The sequence below is a fragment of the Gadus chalcogrammus genome, chromosome 17 (assembly GCF_026213295.1).
Source record: "Gadus chalcogrammus isolate NIFS_2021 chromosome 17, NIFS_Gcha_1.0, whole genome shotgun sequence".
NCBI classification, from domain to species: domain Eukaryota; kingdom Metazoa; phylum Chordata; class Actinopteri; order Gadiformes; family Gadidae; genus Gadus; species Gadus chalcogrammus.
Genome location: NC_079428.1, coordinates 5,766,366 through 5,772,070, shown reverse-complemented (window position 1 = coordinate 5,772,070; position 5,705 = coordinate 5,766,366). Strand labels below are relative to the sequence as shown.

At 39.6% G+C, this 5,705-nt stretch overlaps 1 long non-coding RNA gene across 1 annotated transcript; it reads right to left on the bottom strand.

Moving 5' to 3' along the window:
• Positions 1 to 567: 567 nt before the first annotated feature.
• On the bottom strand, positions 568 to 2,955 carry LOC130370235 (uncharacterized). Its single transcript, XR_008892993.1, has 3 exons — positions 1,316 to 2,955; positions 745 to 838; positions 568 to 661 (listed from the first exon to the last, which is right to left on the bottom strand). It is a non-coding gene; the product is annotated as an uncharacterized LOC130370235 (long non-coding RNA).
• Between the last annotated feature and the right edge of the window lie 2,750 nt (positions 2,956 to 5,705).

The window sequence follows — 5,705 nt, the reverse complement described above, 5'->3', positions numbered from 1 at the left end:
TATATTTTGTATTCTTTCTGTTGTTCTGTTCTTGCATTTTTTGCTGATTGTGTGACGGTTCAAACTGTACATACTATAAGCATTAGTAATTTCAGAGGGGATTTGACCTAGCTGCAAAAGTCTCTGCAAGTATAGTGAAAGAGCGTAGGCCTATCCATTTTTTAACATGGTTACTCTCTTCCATGTAGGCTACTGCGCTTTATTTTAATTGTTGAAACAGCACAATGTGCGGATATATCCTCTGGTATGTTGTGTCCCTCCGCATGTCGTATAAATAATCATAGTGGGCTGCCATGGCCAAAAATGCCAGGGCCATTTTTTGGTCTCAGTCCAGTCAGTAAGCATTTTTATTGCTTAATTTTTTTAACATTATTTAGACGAATAAACTGATTTAGTGAGTAGACAATTATTTGATGGAATTGTGTACTGTTTACTCATTAAGTAATTGACCATTTGAAATAAGTAATTCGAATTAAGTAATTGTTTTAATATGTCTAATTGAATCCAATTTAATTTTTTGTAAAGTATACCATCATAATTTGATATAAATATACATTGAAGAATAACCACAACAAAGTTTCCTCACAATTTATTTAACAAATAATCTACAGAAGCTTAAAGATATAGCTTCTTCATGCTGACTGCCATCAGCTCCAACTCACTGTCAAAAGAATCAAACTGTCAAATCAATATTAAGCCGATACAATATAATATTTGTATTCTGTCACTGGAAACGTCATTCACTTCTCTTTTTCGTTTCAGTCTGAAGACTGGTGGAAGTAGTTCAGCCGCCATTTGTTTGGCCTCCTCCATGAAGTGTGGGAACCTTCTGCCGGGCCTGTATAAATAAAGAGAAATGATTGTAGGAATTATACATATTTTGTTAACATTGGGGTTGAGGTATATATTCATATTTGAAATAAACAAAAACATACCCATCCAGGTGGAAGTTCTCAAGCAGTACTGTGCACCACCATTTTCTGAGGACAGGCATGTCTTTCTAAAGTAAGGGGATATTCCAAGAATTGACAATGATAAAATATGTATACAAGTATGATTTATTTTATTTTGTAACCTTACATATGTAAAAAATCCAATTCTTATTTTAAACGTATCGTTTCAATCGTCAGCTCTTTTTTCATTTAATGTAATGCCTACCTACAACAGTGAAGTCAAACGGTGCCTCCATGGCAAGGTACCAAGCATACTGTGATGGCAAAATGTTATTGGTGACAACATTCACACGCGTTGTTATAGTGCTGAGAGGGTGTGTTTTTGAGTCAGTTGTGTTCGCCGATGTCTTGCTTTCTTGTACTTTTGCCTCTGTAGTCTGTTTTGATGCTCGTCATTGTAGTCCTTTGCATAACCTGAGCTTCTTTTCTCATATTACTATTCAGATGTAAAGCCGTTCCGCCGAATTCAACAACCGTAGAAACAGAGGAAAGGACACAACATTATCGAGACCAATCTCATGGGCCCTGACGAACCGGTGAACGGGATAAGTCTGATGAATTTAACAACGGGTCGAACCAATGATGGAAGTCTTCAACAGGACATGAAACAGTACATTTGTTACGAATGAGATCAATCTTATTTTAGATTTCTGTGCCTACTGTAAAACCGAAGAGATCAGTCGGAGTCAATTGCGAATCCGATAAAGTTGGATGGAAGCCAATGATTTGGATGACACCTAGGATAATCCCTCAAACCACAAATCTATGAACCAGATATGCATTGAAGTAGAAAAATGTATTTCCCTGTGATATCAAAGATGTTTTTCCACTTTCCATTTTGCTACCGTTTCTGGGCGATGTGATGTTTATAATGAAAGACCAGTTCAAATAGGATTTCTGTCATTGTTTTATATGATCTAGAATGTCTGCGGAATTTCATTCACAGCGCACTTGATGTGAAATGGCTGGAGATAAAATATAGGCCTTCCTAGACCTTCAAAGGAATTTAAAGGGATACGCAGAGGTATATGAAAATTTGCCTGTTTTACCCAGATTGAGACGATTTGTTTAATCCCAAATTCATCGTTGTGCGTCAAGAAGGGGAATTCCCCGGGTTAGCATTTGCTTTCGACAGCCCCATCTAATGATTTGCAGAATTATAGTATGCTTGCTCTATCTTACTGAGTCTTGAAACAAACATCTGAACAGTGGTGCAGTGGAGAGCACTGTTGGATAGCACTCTGGAGACCAGGGTTCAATTCCTGTTCAATGCCTGTTTACTGTATGTTAATTAACTAAAGGGTAAGTCAAGTAAGTCTAATAAGTCTGTAATGATATTTCTATTGAACTGATATAGCCTTCGACCAAAATATGATCATAACCTCCATGGGGATGTGGAGCAGTTGGCAGACACTCCTGAGACCAGGGTTCAAGTCCAACTAATGCTCTCTAATGTTTTTTTCTATATCATGTGAGTTGTAAAGTCAAGTCTAACTGCCATCAACAAAATCGTCAAATCATCAAAACTCAGACGCAGGTTCGAGTCCCAGCTCACAGGGATTAAGAATTTGCTCATCCTTTCTTGCTGAGCCTAGATTCTGTTCACCGCTTAGACCCAGGGTTTGAGTCCCCTGATGGAGGAAGCACCTTAATGGATACTTCTTATTTCTAGACTGTGTGAATTGTAAAGACAAGTATAACCTCCAAAACATCCTAATCAGTGTCTTGGTGGTGTGGCGGTAAGGGCTGTGGGTTAACACTCTGCAGGTGCAGGTTCGAGTTCCCGCACGCACGGCTATTAAGATTGATGAGCTTTCAGACACAATTTATGTTCAGGTGCCCTGCTCCGAACCAGGGTTCAAGAGGTACAGTAATGGATACATCTTATTTCTCTATCATGTGAATGGTAAAGTCAAGTATGACCTCCAAAAATTATCTGGTTAGTGTCTTGGTGGTGCAGCGGTCAGGGCTGTTGGTTAATGCTCTGTAGACTCAGGTTTGAGTCCCTGCACGCACGGCTAATAAGAATGATGAGCATTCAGACACTATGGTTCAGGTTCCCTGCTCTGAACCGGGGTTCAGGAGGTACCTTAATGGATACCTCTTATTTCTCTATAATGTGAATGGTAAAGTCTAGTATAACCTCCAAAAATGCTCTGGTCTGTGTCTTGGTGGTGCAGCGGTCAGGGCTGTTGGTTAATGCACTGTAGACTCATGTTTGAGTCCCCGCACGCACGGCTAATAAGAATGATGAGCTTCCAGACACTATGTAGGTTCAGGTGCCCTGCTTAGAACCAGGGTTCAAGAGGTACCGTACCAGATAAATCTTATTTTGCTATCATGTGAATGGTAAAGTCAAGTATAACCTCCAAAGATGCTTAGGTAGGCGTCTAGGTGGTGCAGCGGTCAGGGCTGTTGGTTAACGCTCTGTAGACGATGGTTCGAGTCCCTGCTCACACGGCAACCAGCGGTACCTTAATGGATACGTCTTATTTCTCTATCATGTGAATGGTAAAGTCAAGTATAACCTCCAAACATGTTGTAGTTAGCGTCTTGGTGGTGAAGCGGTCCGGGCTGTTGGTAAACGTTCTGTAGACTCCGGTTCGAGTCCCTGCGGCAACCAGCGGTACCTTAATGGATATGTCATATTTCTCTATCATGTGAATGGTAAAGGCAAGTATAACCTCCAAAAATTATCGGCAAGGCGTCTTGGTGGTGCAGCGGTCAGGGCTGTTGGTTAACGTTCTGTAGACTCTGGTTCGAGTACCTGCTCACACGGCAACCAGAGGTACCATAATGGATGCATCTTATTTCTCTATCATGTGAATGGTAAAGTCAAGTATAACCTCCAAACATGATCTGGTAAGTGTCTTGGTGGTGCAGTGGTCAGGGCTGTCGGTTAAAGCTCTGTAGACTCTGGTTTGAGTCCCCGCATGCACGCACGGCTAATAAGAATGTTCAGCATTCAGTCACTATGGTTCAGGTTCTTGGATTTGAACCGGGGTTCAAGAGGTACAGTAATGGATGCATCTTATTTCTCTATCATGTGAATGGTAAAGTCAAGTATATCCTCCAAACAAATATTAGAGGCAGAGTCTTGGTGGTGCAGCGGTCAGGGCTGATGGTTAACGGTTAAGTTAACGCCCTGTAGACTAAGGTTCGAGTCCCCGCTCACACGGCCACCGAGATGAGAATACACCAAGGTCGGCTCCTCCACGTTGGCGCGTATCCCAGAACCCCACCTCCCCTTCTCCGGGGGGGGTGGGGGGGGGGTAAGGAATAAAGGGGTCTTGCTACTTGTGGTAAGGACGAAAGGGGTCTTGCTACTTGCTACTTGCTACTTGTGGCAAGGACTACTATTTAACTTTTCCCATTATAAACCCTTTTTTCAAAGGGAAACTTTCAAAGGTGATACTTTTTGAAAGTTTCCCTTTTTTGATGAAACTTTTTAAAAGTTATATATATTTTTTGAATTATTATTTTTTGTGTTTTTTCTTTAAAAAAGGTTGTTTTTTTTGTGATTTTTTAAAAAAGGTTTTTTGGTGTTTTGTGTTTTTTCTTTAAAAAAGGTTGTTTTTTTTGATTTCCCTTTTTTGATGATACTTTTTAAGTTATATATAATTTTTTTTTAAATTTTTTTTTGTGTTTTTTTTTGGTGTTTTGTGTTTTTTCTTTAAAAAAGGTTGTTTTTTTTGTCATTTTTTAAAAAAGGTTTTTAAAAGTTTCCCTTTTTTGATGATACTTTTTAAAAGTTATATATATATTTTTGTTTTTTTAAATGTTTTTTTTGTGTTTTTTTTGAAACCCGTTTATCTTTTTTTGGGAAAAAAATGTGTTTTTTTTTGGAAAATATATTTTTTTTGTTGGTTTTTTTATTTGATTTTTTTTTTGAAAAAAACCTCACTTTTTTTAAAAAAGTGTTTTTTTTAATAAAGTGTTTTTTTTTAAAAAAAAATGTTGTTTTTTTTACAAGGTTTTTTTTTTTTTAAAAAGTGTTTTTTTTACAACAAGGGTGTTTTTTTAAAAAAACACCCTTGAGCTGAATGCTCAACATTCTTAATAGCCATGCGTGCATGCGGGGACTCAAACCTGAGTCTACAGAGCGTTAACCGACAGCCCTGACCGCTTCACCACCGAGATGCCTTGGTGGTGGTCATAGTTGACTTTACAGCCACCAAGGTACCTTGGTGGCTTACCTTTTCCAAAGGTCATACTTGACTTTACAGCCACCAAGGTAACCCTGGTGGCTGTGTGAGCGGGGACTCGAACCTTAGTCTACAGAGCATTAACTAACCGTTAACCATCAGCCCTGACCGCTGCACCAGCCAGACGCTTAATAGTACATGTTTGGAGGTTATACTTGACTTTACCATTCACATGATAGAGAAATAAGTTGTATCCAATAACTTATCTCTGGTGGCCGTGTGAGCGAGGACTCGAACCTGAGTCTACAGAGCGTTAACCGACAGCCCTCATATACATGATAGAGAAATAATACCATTACGGTACCTCTTGAACCCCGGTTCTGTGCAGGGAACCTGAACCTACATAGTGTCTGAAGCTCATCATTCATATTAGCCGTGTTCTATTAGCCGTGCATGCGGGGACTCGAACCTGAGTCTACAGAGCGGTTAACTAAGTGGTCAGTTAACCCTGACCACTTCACCACCAAGACGGTGGTCATAGTTGACTATACAGCTATACCTTTTCCAAAGGTCATACTTGACTACACAGCCACCAAGGTAACTCTGG